The sequence below is a fragment of the Lissotriton helveticus genome, chromosome 5_1, assembly GCF_964261635.1.
Source record: "Lissotriton helveticus chromosome 5_1, aLisHel1.1, whole genome shotgun sequence".
NCBI classification, from domain to species: Eukaryota; Metazoa; Chordata; class Amphibia; order Caudata; family Salamandridae; genus Lissotriton; species Lissotriton helveticus.
In genome coordinates, this window is record NC_136065.1 from 2,030,673,623 (window position 1) to 2,030,688,413 (window position 14,791).

At 50.0% G+C, this 14,791-nt stretch overlaps 1 protein-coding gene across 1 annotated transcript in view; it reads left to right on the plus strand.

Annotated features, from left to right (window-relative positions):
- The window catches only part of LOC144753957 (E3 ubiquitin-protein ligase TRIM39-like), a 382,422-nt gene that overhangs the window by 246,329 nt on the left and 121,302 nt on the right, over positions 1–14,791 (plus strand). The window lies entirely within an intron of this gene.

Consider the following 14,791-nt stretch of genomic DNA (forward strand, 5'->3'; position numbering starts at 1 on the left):
TTCAGAAAACTCCTCAAGACATGGGTGTACAAACAATCAGATACCTCCGTACTGGCAGCCATTTAGTCTCATCCTTTCACCTGCTTCATTTTTCATCAACCTACTGTTCGCAAGCTTAGCGCCAAGATGCTCCCCTGGGAGCGAATGTTCGCGCTTTATAAAAATACATAAATATCAAATATCAAATATCCATATTAGCCACAAGTAGTCTTTCTTGGATCTTTGAGTTGTTGATGCATCTGACCAACTGATCCCTGATAAGAGGGACTTGAATTTGCACATGTTAGCTAGGCCTCTTAAAGCAGCAACATAGGGTTTAATTTTTTCACTTTTTCCTTGTGAGAAAAACTTGTGTCTCTCTAGTACGTTGATTTTCTTCCCAAAATGTTTTTCTAGTTTGTTAACTGCGACTTGGTATACATTGTCATCCTCTTCACTGTCACCATCTTCGCCTACGGAAGCAGCAATATTATCATATGTCTTTCTGCCCTCCATACCTAAACTGTGGAGTAGAGTATGAAGTTTACGTAATGGGGAGAACATTTCCCCTCTTACGGCTAATAGGTAGGACTCCATTAAGCCAAGCTATTGTTTCCATGGTAGTAGAGGTTCACCAACCTCATTAAGGAAAGGTGGTGGTTGTGAATTTCACAGTGGTAAGCTGAGCCTTTTATCATGTAAAGCCATGCAGATAATGAATACATGTATGGAAAATAATGGATAGCTGTGCTTATCAGCGAAAACACAACAAGTAAGCAAGTAACTGCTGTCCCCGTCAGCGTACAGTGACAGGCAGGACAAATTAATGAAGGAGTTCACAGCAGAGTTAGGGCTCCCTCTCTGTGAAATTATGAGAGAAACAGCTGTGCCGGTCAGTGTATGGCTACAGGCAGGAATTATGAGGTAAGGAATTATGAGGTAACTCTAATTAATGAACAGCTGTGCCTGTCAGCGTGTGGTGACAAATAGCGAAATATGTGAGGTAACTCTCAGCGGAGTCAGGCTCCCACTTAGAGTTTAAATAATGAGCAGCTGTGCCTGTCAGCGGGAGGTAACAGGCAGTGAAAATATGTGAGATAACTCAGCAGAGTCTGGATACCACGCTGAGAGTTTTAATCATGAACAGTTGTGCCCGTCAGAGTAAGATAACAGGCAGCGAGAAAAGACGAGCCACGCTTCCGAAAAAGGACCACCACTGGAGGCTGTCTTCGACTGTAGCCACGCCCCAGGAAGGAGTTGTCAAGGGCACGTGAATAGCGCATAGGGAAGACCAAAGCAGAAAACAGTGGCATGCTCGCGCGCTTATGAGGTGATTTAGACTTGGCGGTGAGGGGTATGTCACCCTGCAAATGCCGCAGTTGCACGCCACGTCAGGAAATAAGGTTTTGTGGGGGTCACGCTCACACGCCAAGTCTGTGGAGATTTTGCATGGTGGTGAGAGGCAGGGGCGGATTGGCACTGCGGGCACTCGGGCACGGGCCGAAGGGCTGATGTCTCAGTGCCCTCTGTGGGCCGGTTTATTTTTCTTGTTTCCCAGTCCACAGAGAGGACTGACAGGGAGAGGAAAGCAGCTTCACTGTGCAATCAGCTGTGGCCTCTCCTTGACCCCCTGCCAGGGCACAAGTCCTAAAAAAATAAGTGGGGGGACACTGTCACCGGAAGTGACGTCACAACAGGAAGTGACGTCACGAAAGGTGGCTCGCACCATCGGGCTTATTGCCTACTCTCGCTCACCCAGTAGATGCTGCTTGGCACACCATGGAAGTACTTGAATATGTAAGGAGTGCCCTGGCAGAGCTTTTGAATACATTTAATTGAAAATGATGCTCTAAAATGTAGAATTTTAGCCCATTTCATCAAAATGTTCGAGCCAGGGATGGATGGAGAGAACATCACCTCTCCCACACAGCCCTCCTCAAACCTCCTTAGAAGACGTCAGACACCTTCCTTACTTCAATAGATTCGCGACAAGTATTTCACCCCACTGCTTTCAAAGATGACCAAGCCGATTACCCATACACCGCATCACAGGTGAAGACAAAAGCTGACTCGCAGTGTACACTTTGTTCCCACATTCCTTGAAAATGGAGGCGATCGAACAAGGCAGTCGGTGGTTAGCTGTCACAGGCCAGGCGGAGCTGCAGGTGCTCTGAGAAGGGTACAAAGCCTCATTCACAAGCAAATGGTCTTTTAACCCCTTCCACACTCATGACGAGCTGGGCTCGTCATGAGGTAGCCTCCTGCTACGCTCATGACGAGCCCAGCTCGTCATGTAACATGTGTTTTTGTTGATTCCAGCACACAGCGGGAAAATGCATAGCATCGATGTGGTTAAAGACCTGCGAAGTACTCGGGTGGGGCTGTGAACGAGCCCGGGAAATGTCTCCTCCCTAGCTGACACCCACGACGGGGGGAAGAAGGGGTGGCTGAAGCCCTTTGTGCTTGATGCCAATAGCAAATTATCCGTCTCGGCCTCCCATTCATGGACACTGCAGAGGGCAGCCGCATACCTTTGATAGGTAGCGCATTCGTGCGCTAACACAGGCTTAACAGCCAGCCCTGTAGTGTGAAGCCTGCACAGCGCGTTTCTGTTAAAACTTACACTTTCTTCCAAGGACCCGGGGGTGAGGCACCCACGGGGACTGGAGCGGCGATCCGAGGAGGGGGCGGCAGCAACAGACTCCTTCACGAGGGGGGTAGGAGTGGATTCAGGCCCGGTAAAAACCCATCATATTTTTATCAGATGTATATCGTAAACCAGGTGCAAATGCGCATTTTATATTGCAGCACTTTCTGAACCACGCAGCCTGCCGCACGTGCTGCACCCCCAACCACCACCTCTCTGTTCTCTCTCCCGCTGTATGGGCGCAGTCATCCCAGTTGGCTACATTTAGGAGTCGCCACCTTTGCAAGATGGACGGGTAAGTATCGTCGTAAGTTAGGGGCGGCCGTGCGGCCAAGTAACTCGCCATCTTACATGGTCCAGCTTTTGAGCAGGGGGGACGGCGTTCACCCTGTAAAATAAGTGGGGGGACGCCGTCCACCCGCGTGGTCTCCCGACTCGAGCCCTGCCCTGCAATGACGCTGATGGTGTCTATGAGACTCGGGGACCCCATCACAATCTGCAGGGGGGCTCTGAAAATCACACCGTTGTAACCCTTGCTTGAGCCCACATCCAGGGACTCCAACATTTCTGTCAGCCGTGAAAAGAAACCAAAGGCAGGCGTCCTTAAAGAGACTGTCCCCAGTCCCCACACACACCTTGACATCAGCACCCCCTTTTGGAAGCATCAGCAGTGACTCGGAGTAAGCCCTCCCCCTCACCCCCCCCACACACACATTGGCCAGCTTCTTGCCAGTCACCTGCATCTCTCCGTTTGTTTACGATGGCGGCCCCACTTCATAGCTTTGCAGCAAAGCTCCTTACGGCTTCATGTGAGCGCTACAAAACAAATAAATATGCAGCGCTGTGGTGATAAGAGTGAAGTATAGTGCCTGAAGCCAATCGCAGGGCTTCTATATTCAAGAAGACCCGAGCATATTTATTCTGTTTTATAATTGGCACCTGGAGATGTAAGCCATAACTTTTCACATTTATTAAACTCATGTGAACAGCTTTTTTTTACAGGCAGCTTCTGTGTGCACCTAGCCGATGACCAGTGTGCAGACATCAGAGAACCATTCCATGTTCACACTGGAAGTTTTTTGTATGTTCATTTCACAGCATTCTTCTAAGTGCATCAAGTGCTGTGTTTTAGCTACATGCGGCAGACGCCATCTGCGTGTCCCGTACGTATGTCAATGTGCACACTTAACAGATCACTTCATTGTGGACGCCTGGGATGATTGTGTGCCAGAATTGGCCTCCCTGGGGGCAAGTGTTGCTCAGGCCTTTGAGCCATTGTCACCTCGCCCCCCCCCCCCCCCCCCCGGGGCCCATGCAGCCCAGAAACAGTGTTTGCATTAACACCTCACCCACAGCCCTTCTCATTCAGGGCATAGTGGTTCGAGGAAGAGTGGGTCTCGCCGCCGTGTGGGGGCCAGGTGATGTTGGGAACTCCCACCATCTTCTCCTTAGCCTCCCCCACTCCCATGGATGGGCCAGCAGCTGTGTTTTTTGCTTTATCCCCTCTCCTGCCAGGCCATTGGGAAGGGCTGAGTAATTTACAAATAGCTGCGGCCTCGCTGTTTTTCAGGTGCTGCTGGGCAGGAGGGCTGGGGAATGATATTTTAAGAGAAAGGGGCCTTGCTGTTTTCAGGTGCTCCAGGCTGGAGGGCTGGGGTATAATTTTGTAGTAGAAAGGGGCCTCTCTGTTTTCAGGTGCTCCTGCGCTGGAGGGCTGGGGAATCATTTTGTAATAGAAAGGGGCCTCGCTGTTTTTCAGGTGCACCTGCGCTGGAGAGCTGGGGAATCATTTTGTAATAGAAAGGGGCCTCGCTGTTTTTCAGGTGCTCCTGCGCTGGAGGGCTGGAGAATCATTTTGTAATAGAAGGGGCCTCACTGTTTTTCAGTTGCTCTGCTTGTAGGACATTGTCACCTTGGCCCTATGTCCTTCCCAAGAACAATATCCTCCCACTTACATTCCTTGTGTGTTTCATAAAAGGGCCCGCCTGCAAATGTGGTCCACGCCCCTGGAATGTCAATTTCAATTTCAAGTTGTAAATGACGCATTCCCTAGAACTATTAACATATCCCAACAACGCACTGCATACAAGCCCATTGAAATCATTCAGGGTGGGATGAACCTGGTATGTAATATAAGGTCTCTAACCAAACATTTTATCGAGGTTTGGGACCTCATTTCTACACACAAACCCGATCTGTGTTTTCTCACGGAGACGTGGCTTAAACCCCATTCTATCCCGGCTATTACTCTTGGGATCCCGGAAGGGTATAAAATTATCAGACTGGATCGACCCAAGAAAGCCGGAGGGGGAATAGCGATCATACACAGAGACAACATTGCGGTTTCGGTTTTAGATCAGTGGTGCAATCCTGCCTTCGAAATGATGGTTTTTAAGGTTGGTTCGTCTGCCAAACACAGCAGGAATGGAGCATTAGTTTATCGCCCCCCAGGCCCCATAAAAAGGGTTTCTAGTCTACTAGTGGAAGCCCTCGCTCCCTATGTTGATGCAGATAAAGATTTCATACTGCTCGGAGATTTTAATATCCACAGCGAGAAGAAAGACAGCATGGAGGTCCAATCCTTTTTGACCGACGTATCTCTCCTGGGATTGAAACAGTGTAATAGTGGGCCTACGCATCTGGCGGGTCACACTTTAGACCTGATTCTTTCCAATTTTCCTGGTATCAAGTGCTATATGCCTAAACAGACTAACTGGACAGATCATTTTGTTCTTGAGTTTTTGATGCCGAAGATTGATATATTTTCCAATTACCCTTCACAAATCCCTGTTCGGCGAAGGCAATGGCATAAAATATCCGATGTAAGCTTTAAAAAGGTTTATGCTGCCCCACATATTCTAGCCACTGATGACATTGATTCTCTCCTATTTAAATATGATTCTGTCACTCATACTGCAGTGGAGCAGATTGCCCGCTAAAAATATTTAAAAGTCAATCAATCAATCAATCAGTGACACTTATAAAGCGCGCTACCTACCCGTAGGGTCTCAAGGCGCTGGGGTGGGGGGTGCCGCTACTGCTCGAACAGCCAGGTCTTCAGCTTCTTCCTGAAGGCGAGGTGGTCTTGGGTCAGGCGCAGGTCGGTCGGGAGGGAGTTCCAGGTCTTGGCGGCCAGGTAGGAGAAGGACCTTCCTCCCGTAGTCGCTCTTCGGATGCGGGGGACGGCGGCGAGGGCGTGGTTGGCTGATCGGAGGTGGCGGTTGGGCGCGTAGAAGTTGATTCGGCTGTTGAGGTAGCTCGGACCCTGGTCGTGTAGGGCTTTGTGTGCGTGGGTGAGGAGGCGGAAGGTGATTCTTTTGTTGACGGGGAGCCAGTGGAGGTCTCTCAGATGTCCGGTGATGTGGCTGGTTCGTGGGATGTCTAGGATGAGTCTGGCTGAGGCGTTCTGGATCCGCTGGAGTCTCTTCTGGAGCTTGGCGGTGGTCCCGGCGTAGAGGGCGTTGCCGACGAGGGCCTGGGTGACGGTCTTCCTGGTCTCGGTGGGGATCCACCAGAAGATCTTCCGTAGCATGCGTAGGATGTTGAAGCACGACGAGGAGACGGCGTTGATTTGTCTGGTCATGGAGAGGGAGGAGTCCAGGATGAAGCCCAGGTTGCGTGCGTGGTCTGTCGGTTTGGGTGCGGTGCCCAGGGCGGGAGGCCACCAGGAGTCATCCCAGGCGGAGGGTGAAAAGCCCAGGATGAGGACCTCCGTCTTGTCAGAGTTCAGTTTCAGGCCGCTGGTCGTCATCCACTCGGCTACCTCTTTCATCCCTTCGTGCAGGTTGGCTCTGGCGGAGGCGGGGTCGTTGGTCAGGGAGAGGATCAGCTGGGTGTCGTCGGCGTAGGAGATTATGCTGAGGTTGTGTTTGCGTACGATGGCTGCGAGGGGGCTCATGTAGACGTTGAAGAGGGTGGGGCTCAGAGATGACCCTTGGGGGACGCCGCAGATGACTTCGGAGGCTTCTGACTTGTACGGTGGTAGGCTGACTCTCTGTGTTCTTCCGTCGAGGAAGGAGATGATCCATTCCAGCGCCTTGTCCTGGATTCCGACGTTGCTGAGGCGCTGTACTAGGGTGCGGTGGCAGACAGTGTCGAATGCCGCGGAGAGGTCTAGGAGGATGAGGGCCGCTGTTTCTCCATTGTCCATCAGGGCTCGGATGTCATCGGTGGCGGCGATGAGGGCGGTCTCGGTGCTGTGATTGGCTCGGAAGCCTGACTGTGAGGGGTCGAGGGATCCGTTCGTCTCGAGGAAGGCGGCCATCTGCTTGTTGACGGTCTTCTCGATGACTTTGGCTGGAAACGGGAGGAGCGAGATGGGGCGGTAGTTCTTGAGTTCAGTGGGGTCCGCTGTTGGTTTCTTGAGGAGAGCGCTGAGTTCGGCGTGTTTCCAGCTCTCAGGGAAGGTGGCGGTGTCGAAGGAGGTGTTGATGATGTCCCGCAGGTGGGGTGCGATGACAGCGTCGGCCTTGTTGAAGACGTGGTGAGGGCAGGGGTCGGTCGGTGATCCGGAGTGGATGGAGTTCATTGTGCGTATGGTGTCTTCGGTGCTGATCGGGGTCCAGGCGTGGAGGGTGGTGGTGGGGGGTGGTTGTTCGGTCATGGTGTGCGTTGGTTGGTTGTTGAAGCTGTTGTGTATGTCCGAGATCTTGTTGTGGAAGTATGAAGCGAGGGAGTTGCAGAGGTCTTGCGATGGGGTGATGTCGTTGTTTCCTGCGCTGGGGTTGGAGAGCTCTTTCACGATGTTGAAGAGCTCCTTGCAGTTGTGTGCGTTGTTGTCCAACCGGTCCTTGAATGCTGTTTTCTTGGCGGCGCGGATCAGCTGGTGGTGCTTCCGGGTGGCAAGCTTGAGGGAGGTCCTGTTGTCCGGTGTAGGTTCCCTTCTCCAGACTTTCTCGAGGGCTCGGCAGTTCTTCTTGGAGCTCTTGAGTTCGTCGGTGAACCACGGGGCTTTCTTGCTGCCGGGTCTGCTGGGCGGGGTCCTCAGCGGGGCGAGCTCGTCCGCGCAGTTGCTGATCCACTTCGTGAGGTTGTCGGCGGCCTGGCTGGGGTTCGCTGAGCTGGCAGGAGGGTGCTGGCTCAGGGAGGTGGCGAGCTGGTCTGCTGTGATCTTGTTCCAGCTTCTGCGGGCGGCCTGTTGCTGGTGGCGGTGGGTCGTCGTTCTCGTGAAGGTGAAGTGGACGCAGCTGTGGTCCGTCCATTGAAGCTCTGTGGCGTGGCTGAAGTTGATGTCTGGGCTGGAGGAGAAGACTGCGTCCAGTGTGTGTCCGGCGAGGTGGGTGGGGGTGGACACCAGTTGCTTGAGTCCAAGATTGGCGAGGTTGTCGAGCAGAGTGCTGGTGTTGCGGTCGTTGTTGTTCTCCAGATGGAAGTTGAGGTCGCCTAGGAGGATGTAGTCAGCGGAGGGGAGGGCATGCGGGCTGACGAAGTCGACGATGTCCTCGCTGAATTGTGTGCGAGGTCCCGGGGGTCGGTAGATCAGGGTGCCTCTGAGGGTGGTGTTCGGGCTGGTGTGGATCTGGAAATGCAGGTGTTCGGCGGTGGTAAGGGTGTTGTCGGTGCTGGTCGTGAGACGGATGGTGTTCCTGTGGATGATGGCGATGCCTCCTCCCATCTGGTTGGCGTTGCGGTCCCTCCGGACGATCTTGTAGCCCTCTGGGATAGCGATGGCGATGTCGGGGGCTGAAGAGGCGTTCATCCAGGTCTCCGTGAGGAAGGCGACGTCAGGGGCTGTGGCGTCTAGGAGGTTCCAGAGTTCGATGGCGTGTCTGTGGACGGAGCGGGTGTTGAGCAGGATGCACTTGAGGTGGGTGCTGCTGGCGTTCGACTTGGTGGGTGCTGGTGCTAGGCAGGTCCGGATGCAGGTGAACTTGCAGGCGTGGCAGCTGAAGGGTCCGTGGGTGCGCCGTGGGGTGGCTTGATGGCATTCTGGGAGTCGGCCGGTGTTGAGTGCGATGAGGGTGGCGGCGGAGTACGTCAGGCGGGTCGGCCGGGGTCTTCGGCGGCCAGGGGTCCTGGCGCTGGTCGCGATCCGGTCGCGGACGGGCGCAGACGGGCTTACCTTTGGCGCGCCTTCGGCGCACAATCGGCGCGCCCGCTGCGCGTGACCGCTGCGCGTTCGCACGGTCGCCATTTAAGGCGAAGTGCGCGGGTGGGCGGAGCAGCTGGGAGGCGGGAGCGGGGAGGGAACAGAAGAGAAAAGGGGCGGGGCCAAAGGCGGTGGCGGGAAGCGGGAGCGGAGGGCGGCGATCAATCAGGAAGGAGACTGGGCACGGCACAGAGGCTACAATGAGATAAACAGGCACAAATTACGGGCAAAACAAAGAAAAACAGCTAAATACACGAACAGACGGCCAAAACAAACAAGCACAAATTACGGGCAAAACAAGGAAAAACAGCTAAATACTCGAACAGACGGCAGAAACAAACAAGCACAAATTATGGGCAAAACAACTGGAAAACCAGGGGGGAGCGACCACGGCGTCAGCGAGGCCGGCGGCGAGGCAGAAGGCAGGCAGAGGGAAACACACGCAGCAGCTGGTGGCCGTGCGGCGCGGGGGTGTCCCACAAGTGGGTCACACTCACCTGCGTCGCACGGTCGCCATTTAAGGCCAAGTGCGCGGGTGGGCGGAGCAGCTGGGAGGCGGGAGCGGGGAGGGAACAGAAGAGAAAAGGGGCGGGGCCAAAGGCGGTGGCGGGAAGCGGGAGCGGAGGGCGGCGATCAATCAGGAAGGAGACTGGGCACGGCACAGAGGCTACAATGAGATAAACAGGCACAAATTACGGGCAAAACAAAGAAAAACAGCTAAATACACGAACAGACGGCCAAAACAAACAAGCACAAATTACGGGCAAAACAAGGAAAAACAGCTAAATACACGAACAGACGGCCAAAACAAACAAGCACAAATTACGGGCAAAACAAGGAAAACAGCTAAATACTCGAACAGACGGCAGAAACAAACAAGCACAAATTATGGGCAAAACAACTGGAAAACCAGGGGGGAGCGACCACGGCGTCAGCGAGGCCGGCGGCGAGGCAGAAGGCAGGCAGAGGGGGAAACACGCAGCAGCTGGTGGCCGTGCGTCCTGCAAGGAAACAGGAAGTCTGGTTTTCTGAAGAACTGCGGTGCCTTAAGCGTACTGCTAGGAAAACTGAGAAAGTCGCACTTGGAGGAGGATAAAATCAACTATCAGATGGCGATAAACATCTACCATAAAGCCATCCGATTTGCATGCAAGAGCCATGTTACCTTGCAATTGGAGGCGGCAGGCAACGATCCGAAAGTGCTTTTCCAAATTGTAAACACCTTTTTAAAACCAGTGGCATGTGAAAGTGCGGACATGGCATCCCAACATCTTTGTGATGACATCTCGAGTTTTTTTACCGAGAAAATGTACGCTATCTATGAGAAAATAGAGGCACTTATTCCACCTATAATCAGTCAGGATGTCCATATGCCGGTGCAAGCAGTTGCCGCCAATTCCAACACATTTCTCAATTTTCCTAAGATCTCTCTGCCAGAGGTAGAGATGTTGATCAATAATATCAAAAGTGGGAGCCCTTCTGATCTATTACCAGCAAGATTAATGGGAACGGTGGGGAGAGTACTTGGTCCGGATATTCAGAGCCTGGTGAACCTCTCACTACAACGGGATGTGTCCCACGGGAATGGAAAAAGGCCCTAGTCAGACCTATTCGGAAGAACACCTCCTTCCCATGGACCAACATGTCCAATCTTAGGCCTATCTCCCTGCTGCCCTTTCTGGGAAAAATCATTGAAAAGCACACTAACAAGCATTTGTCCAACTTCCTGGAACAATCGGGAAGCCTTGATCCTTCACAGTCAGGTTTTAGGCCAAAATATAGCACCGAAACGGCCCTGCTGTTGATAACTGATGATCTCCGCATGTACCAGGTCAGGGGTTTTTCCGTTGTCCTGGTGCTACTGGATTTATCGGCAGCGTTCGATACCATCTCGCATAACATCTTGATCGAACGACTGACTGTGAATGGACTCGGTGGCAAGGCACTGGACTGGATCAAGAGCTTTCTCTCCGACCGCACCCAATGTGTCACCATGGGTGATTTCAGGTCGGATGAGGTTAAGATCACCAAGGGGGTGCCACAGGGCTCGTGTCTGAGCCCAACTCTTTTTAACACCTATGTGCCCCCCCCTGGCAGATATAACAAGAGCCTTTGGTTTCTGTCCAGTGTCCTATGCTGACGACACTCAGCTGCTTTTTCCCTTTAAACTACTAACTCCGGAGGTTATACAATCCTTCTCCGAGGGGATGAAAGCAGTATCCCAGTGGATGTCTTCCGACTTTCTTCAGTGCAATGTTGGTAAGACTGAGGTGCTTTTCGGTGAGGCTAAGGTTCAATGGTCCCCCGATTGGTGGCCACTGGACCTAGGTCCAGTTCCCGAACCAAAACAAATAATCAAGAACCTTGGGGTACGGTTGGAGTCAGAATTGACTATGAAACAACATGGAAATACCACGGTGGGATCTTGTTTTCACGTGATAGGCCTCCTCCGTAGGATATTCCCATTCCTTCCGGACTCCATTAGAAGAACTCTGGTTCAGGCTCTAGTGATCAGCCGACTTGATTATTGTAATGGTCTTCTGGTATCTGCAAATGAAGAGGTACTAGACCGACTGCAAGTGGTGCAAAACACTGCAGCAAGGCTAGTACTCAATGCCCCCCCAGATCTCCATCTAAACCTCTGTTGGATAAACTCCATTGGTTATCCATACGCCAAAGAGTGAATTTCAAGACCTGCTGCATTATACATAAAGGTTTACATGATTTGGGACCTCCCTATCTGGCTAATAAATTTGTTCCATACGTTCCCACATGCACACTCAGGTCAAGTGAGCAGTTGCTGCTGAGGGTACCCAAGATCAGCAGGACCCGACTGGGTGGTAAGGCTCTATCGGTGGTGGGTCCTATCTTATGCAACGGTCTTCCCCTCCAACTGAGACAGTGTTCCGACCATCTCTCCTTTAGAAAGCAACTGAAAACCTTCCTGTTTAAGCAAAATTAGCTGAGCTACGACTTCTTTAAAGCTCAATTGATCTATACGTTCTGGTGCGGTACTATTGTCATTGTCCTGACTTATGCTTGTCTGCTGTCTCTGAGCGCGGAGATACTCCTTCTGGAGTTTATCCTAGCGCTATACAAACTCGCAAATAAATAAATGTGGGCCACGCCCCGGGAATGTGGGCCACGCCCCGGGAATGTGGGCCACGTTTTTCGTCCGTGCCCAGGCCAAATTATGATCCCAATCCGACCCTGGTGAGAGGTAAAGTACCCTGCAGAACCGTGCTCGCACGCCACCTCAGGAAACCAGGTTCGCCGGAAAAGCGTGCCCCAGGCAGACCAGCACATACAGAAGCAGCTGAAAGTAAGTGCTTGGCATACAGCAGCGATAGATGTGAGGAGGAGTGGCAGCCACAGAACCTCCACGGTACACAGGCAAAGATATCATCCAACGATTAATTGAAGTACAGCAAGCGAGGCAGAGTACCAAAGGTTTAAAAATGTAAATGAGGGCACTGACCTAAACTCCACGGTATCCTCATAAACACGATGGCTGCAGCAGAAGGCTTGAAAGGCAGGATGTACTCACAGTTAATTCAAAGAAAGGTACCATTGTAAAGCTGATACTGGAGAAAGAGTTGGGGGTGATGGTGAATTGTCGCCACATGGTAGATCGTCACCAATGTTACATATGAAGATGAAACGTAAATACATTCTGGAGGCTTCTTTATCAGTGCATAGACCATCACAGGTTCCAGCCAGTTAGTCAGCTGTGAAATGTTGAACTGCAATGGCAGGGCACAACCAACAGGGGCAGGGGAAAGGGGTGGCGCAATATGCCATTATGAGTACATGAGATTATAACAGTAGTAAATTCCACAATTTTGCCTCTGTGTAGGAAAACCTCTCCCACCCCATGGGCTTTTTTTATTCTGAGGTCTTATACTTTGTTGGCAGTACTAGACCGTAGGGTACGGAGAGAAAAGTACTGCTAGAAGATTTCCTGCAAGAAAGAGGGACCATCTTGACGTACTCCTTGTGAACCCAGTAAAGTGCTTCGAACTGAATGTGGGCACGAATGGGAAGCCAATGAAGTTCCCTTATGAAGTTGTAAACTGAGCAGAACTTCAGTAAATTCAGAAAGCCTCTAGCTGCCGCGTTTTGAAGAGTCTGAAGTTTATTGAGAAGACCTACTTCAGAGCCTACAAATAGAGCTTTGCAATAGTCAATTTTTGAAATGACAAAAATTGCCTATTGCAGTGCTCTACTTAAAACATATAATTATAGGTATGTAACACTTTGGTTCCTTTTATTTTTGAGTCTCCATAGCAATGGAGTTTGTATGGACATGTCTATGATGGTCCTGTGTATCCTAATAAACAGAATAATACCATAAAACATTTGGGCTTTTGTAGAGTTTTTGTGAACTTGCCTTAAACCTACCGTTTTTTTGCTTCGTTGCACCCCCTGAGAAACTGGACAAAGGGAGACATATCTTAGCAGTAACATCTTGTCCAGCACCTTTTATTTTTGACTGGGGACTTTAAACAAAGTCAAAGTGAGAGAACTGAGAACCAAACACGTCTGGAAATAGCCAAGAACTTCTTCCATCATAAGATAAACATTGTTCATGTTATTTGAACCGCATCCCATTATAAACTAATGGAGTAACCTAAATTCTGCCCTAGGATCTGGGTAACATATGGTATATGGAACTTCCAAAAGTATAAAATAGACTAATCAAGCAGGCCTTATCACTAAATGAATCGAAGGACTGCGCTCAATCCAATGATTAAATCCTAAGAGTTTCTCTCTGGGTCAAGCGTCCCCGCCTGACAACTCAGCTATTTTATAATTTTGGAAGTTCTTTTGACTCCAAACACTGACCAAGTTGATTAACACTGATCAGGTTGGTTTATGGGAGTTTAATTTGGAGTATATTGGGAATCCCTTGGATGGGAGATTTAGACCCCAAGAACAGGGTGTATCCATGTTGAACCCCTATATTTGCCAACGGTGTGGCTGCACCACTATAGGTTGCCCTATAATTCTTTCACTGTTGTCCTGATGAAGACCCGCAAGGGCGCAATCTATCTCATGCAGCAGTCAGATCGAAACATTGACATTCATCTATAAGCCAGGATTGAATGTATAGGTCCCCATGAACGGTGGTTAAGAGTCAGCTACCAACATTTCTGAAATCTTGACTTTTGCCTCTGAGCAAAATATTTGTTTTCAGACAGGCATTTTAATTTGGCTAATATAAATTGCTCAAGCTATTGATGGAAACTGTAAAAAAATAATTTGTGGTGAACAATTATTATTCCTTTCTCCTTCCTTTCACTTTGCACATGAGCACTTCTATAAAGTGTTTCCAATTTGGTCCTCGGAGCAACCGTGATAAGAATTAAAACATGCATCGGTATGTTACCAGAACATCTTTGAAAATATAAATTGGATTTACTGTTTCAAATAACTTAATTTGTGATTTGTCTTTATTCATCTCTTGTTCGCCAATTTTGCAATACGAGAGTGAATATTGTATTTCTTCTAAAAAAATCACGGTAGGACCATACTGTTGCATGTACCATTCGAACTGTATCTACATCATGCATCGAGAGTAGGGCTCCCTGTTTTATGGTATTTATTAGTTTGGCATTTCTTTCTGTATTTTTCCTTATTTATTTTGTGGCCATCATATTGGTATTTATCCATATTTATTTTGTGTTTTGTGAATCAATTAGGTCGGAACATGTATATTTCCACAGTTATTCAACCGATGAATATGCAATCCTACTTTAATTCATGGCAGGTTTAAATACATCAAATAGCCAAATGAAATAAAATGATACACCTATATGAAAAGTTTTGCGTCATTCAACAAATGTACAATGAAATATGCATTGATTTATGGAAATCTCAACCAGTTTTTCAACTCCCTATCCTGTGAATATGCTCAGCTGTTGTAAGTCATGAATAACAGCATTGAGAGTCACTCAAAAAGACCCACTTTTGTGCTTTAAAAAATAAATACAGAAAGGAAACCCATTATTTTCTGTCTGTATTGATCTGTAAAAAACAGTAAAAATGGGAACTGGGAGCCTTAGTCAAGAGTAACA